This window comes from Gavia stellata, chromosome 12, assembly GCF_030936135.1.
Source record: "Gavia stellata isolate bGavSte3 chromosome 12, bGavSte3.hap2, whole genome shotgun sequence".
In the NCBI taxonomy this organism is placed as follows: Eukaryota; Metazoa; Chordata; class Aves; order Gaviiformes; family Gaviidae; genus Gavia; species Gavia stellata.
Window position 1 is genome coordinate 13936607 of NC_082605.1, and position 4310 is coordinate 13940916.

The following is a 4310-nucleotide window of genomic DNA, read 5'->3' on the forward strand; positions in this document are numbered from 1 at the left end:
CAGATTAATCTTTATAGCAGAAAAAACCCTTCTTTCCAGCTCAATTTATGATTGATGTAAGATTTCAGTAATAATGACTAACCAAAGAATAGAATAGAATGCCTCCTGGTTTTCCCTGTGAATAGCAGCTTTTTTTTTTCCCTTTTTTTTTGTTTTTTTTTGATAATAGCAGTGGACAACAGAGGCCTTGGACATCAGAATGATTTCAGGCAACCAGTGGAGTATTCTCCTAAATTGCTGTATGTTTTCAACACTGTTTGCCAGCAGTTGGAAGAAATATTTCATGTAAATATTGCTTTAAACTGCTTTAAACTCTAGGAATGGTGGTTTTGTTGTCTCTACCTACCAATTTCATGTGATCTTAACAAAATATTGACTTCAAACACAATCTTTGTCCCTCAGTTGTACTCCCCTGACATTTTGTCCTTGACTCCTGCATTGTAAGTGTACTGTCTCAAAGCATTGGATCCAGTTTCTTTTCATCACATGATAACAATGATAATGATTTCATTCTAGGGAAATACTAGTTAAAAACAAAATCAGTGTAATTTTTAGTATTTCATAGGTTAAATAAATGTCAAGAATGTCCCTCTGTAAAAGTGTTTAAAACATGCCACTTCAGACAGGTAGTCATGTTCCTGTTCAGAAGAAGATTTCTCTCATCCCACATAGATCATACCCGGAATGACCACTTTTCACTCACTGATCTTCAACCAATTCATAAAGGCAGGTAAGATGGAAGGGTTCCTGACCCTTCGTTTAATGCCTTTTCCATTTGACTGTGCTGGCTGACAGTTTGTCATTAAAAAAGTCCAAACGCTACATTTTGTGCTAGAGGAGATTACATCTCCTTTTCATTGGTGCAAAGCATTCAGGGCCAATTCTATTCTCACAGAGTACAATGGTAGCACTCCCAATGAGGGGCAATCAGTCCTGGGAATCATTTGCTTCACCAAGTATCTGTTCAAATTGCTCTCTGATGTCTCCAAATATATCCCTCATTTTCATCACACTGTTTCTTCTGTTGCCTCAGTACACAGGCTCCTGCAGGGACAGTACCGGCTCCCTTAAGATACTTGTAATCCTATTGCAGCACTGTATGAACTGTGCTAACGTTTTTTCCTCTTTAGATAGGGGAAATAGTATATGCTTTCACTGGATATGTTCTGTAGCCATATTTGTCTATCTGTAAGATACTTCTGCCCTCTTTATCATCTTCCTTTGACTGTGTTCTGCAGCATCCAAGTGTTCTTAAATATATATTACATCTCCTACGTTGCTCCATCTGATTGGCATAAGATACAACACTGCAGCTGTCAGTGAGCTGCTGGTGGGTAGGACCCCATTTGCGATCCAATTTTTAGATGCATTTGATATCAGAAAAAATTGCTCGTATTTAAACCAAACCATTCATCCACAAGCAGGGGAAGGAGTTTGGCAATTAACGAACCTCTTTGCTCATTGATTTCTGTATTTTCCAACCAGTAATATTCTTGCTGTTAAAGAAGACCAGAAGATTGTTTATAAACTCTTAATAAGGAAGAAGAGATAGCACCTAATGTTCTTCCCCTGTGGCTGATAGACTCAGCTTTTGGGTGGTAGGTGTTACAGATCCTACAGTTAAGTACATTTAGGGGCAATCCAAGGCATACATGGTCTTATTTTAAAGACAGATAAACAGCATCTTTTCTTCTTCTAAGCTGATTCTGGAGTGCATCCCATGTGACACTTTTAATGTTTAATTTTTTCCATGGCCATAAACAGCCTTGAAATTGTGATTCATTCCCAGCATACTGCTTGTCACTCTGATGCTTTCTAATATCCTCCCAAAGCCATCAAATGCAGGATTTGGAGTTGGACACTGACACTGTGCAGTATTGTGTCATGTTCTGTTCATGCCTGGTTTTATGCTAAACTGTATCCACAGTGTAATGTCACCTGGAAACATGCTGCTTGGGAAGGGTTTGAGTGTGGTATTTAGCTTCCATAACTAAGATTTTTTATTTTTGTTTTAAATCTGCTCTGGATGGCTTTGGGGGGTTGGTTTGTCTTATTTCAAGAACAAAAAAGTACATCTCTTTTTAAGGGAAAAGTGAAGATAGCGATATGGCCAATCTATAACCTGTTTTAATAAGTGAGGAACAGGCTCTAAAACTGAAGAGTTTTCCAGGGAGCGCAAGTGTGAGAACTGAATCCTGTAGCTGCTAAGGGATACATGTGCATCATTTGCAGCTTACACTTGTATACGCAGCCTATCCACATTTGAGCTGCGACTCCACAGAAATAATAATCCTGATGACTTTCAGAGACTTGTGGCTTTGAGACGCTTTCTGTAAACAAAAGAAAAACATAGCCAGTCTAGAATGGTCTAAGCCGGATGAAATAAAACAAAGACATCATCAACAGAATAGTACTTTAAAAAATCATTTTGAATAGACTAGAGTGTTATCCCAGATTTATGGTGATTGTGCCCCTTGAAGCACTTGCCAAGTTTATATGCAGTTTGTGTGCGGTTTTTGAATGCTCAGCACAAAGTGACATTCAAACTCCCTAGGGCTTCTCATAGAATAATTTCAGATACTGTTAGCTAATATGTTCATCTGCATAATCTCATCTTTAAGATTTTCTCCCTGTTAAGTGTGTGATCGGTATAAGGTTTTGGGGAGGTCATTATCTGAACTGTGATCTTAATGAAGGGGACTAGGGATTCACGTGTACATCTTGAAGAGTTCCACTGCAGTGCTGTGATATTTAAGAACTGCCTAAGGTGCACTTTGTGCCAAGAGACAAATTGAATGACTGAAGGAAGAGCGGGCAAATCAAAGGGTCCAACTGATGTGTACGATGCATAGGTCAGGATGAAACAAAATGTTACCTAAAGCACATCTATTGGATTTGAAACACTTTGACTCGTATCTTTGATTGCAAGAGTGTTTCCCCCACCAGAAGTATTACACTAACTACTTTGCTTTTAAAAATAAGACCTGGCTTAATTTGTCAAAATCGAAGACTAAGCTGTGGTCTTGCTGTGATGACTGGGAGAAATCGACCAACTAACGATGCTAAGTTGAGTAGCATTTGGAGATAAAATGACATTACTCAGAGCCATTAAGCTGGACAGTACCTAACCTGTCCAGCCATGCAGGCTTGTCATTAAGGAACTCGTCAGGAGCTTTCTGACAAGACACTTTTCCTCCAGAACTGCTGATTTGTTAAGAATCAGCTGGAGCAGATGTGGAAGTCAGCCCTATCCCAGCTTAGCTGGTAGCAAAGGTGCTACAGAACTTACCTGCAACAGGACTAAGCCAGGATTCAAATCCAACCCTGTCTAATTAGCACAAGGGACTTCAGCTTGGCTTTTTGCTGGCAGGCTGTAAATCAGTCGTCTCATGTGTGCACATGCTCTCACTAATTTTGGCCCAACTTTATTTATACAATTATTTATACAAATTATTTATACAAAATGAGAATTCCCAAATAGAAAGACTGGGTCAGAAACTGATTAAAAAAATAACAGCTGGGATATTTAACTTGGACGACCCAGGGACAAGCCCTAGGCCTGATTAAGGCAAAGTAAGTCCCTGAATTTGTGTTTTCCCCATTCTTCGTGAGCACACAGAGCACTGAGCAGGTGGAGCACTCTGATCATTGGTGTTTTCCTTCTCCTCTTAGCCCCTAGCCTTGACTTTTGCAGCTTGCTTTTGAACTCTTACAAAGAGTAGGCTCTTTGAGGCAAAGGCTTTGGTTTACTCCCTCTTTGTAGAGTGCCAGGTACGGTGAGACCCCGACCCTGATCAGGACCTCTGACTGAAAATCAAGCACACTGGCAAAGTGTATCATTGCCCTCTGGAATTGATCACTTGCCAGCAAACAACCACCTGCTATCAGTTGAGGGACCTGCACCTATAGTTTCAGTGTAAGAGGTCAGTGCCATGGATTTGAGGGCGTCCCGTTCAAATCCAGAAGGGTTTGAGTACGGACCCTTAGAAATTTACACAATAACAGGCTGACTGAAACCCCGTGTGAAATAGCCGCACAGTTTCAGTGCTCACAGGACGTATGCTTGATACAGGACAACCCATAGTAGTAGCTGTACAGCTGCGTCAGCAGGAAATTTTTCTGTCCAAATATACTCTAAGGGCCATTAGCCTTAAGGGCATGGTAATATACTGAAATACAGGCTGGATGATGCAGCCAGGGTGTTTTAATCGCCTAGACAGAAATCTGTTGATTCTAGGGAAGAAGAGCAGGTTTTATCAGAGTTTTCACCCCTCTGACATGTATTTCAGATTTCAAGCCTTAAACAAGCC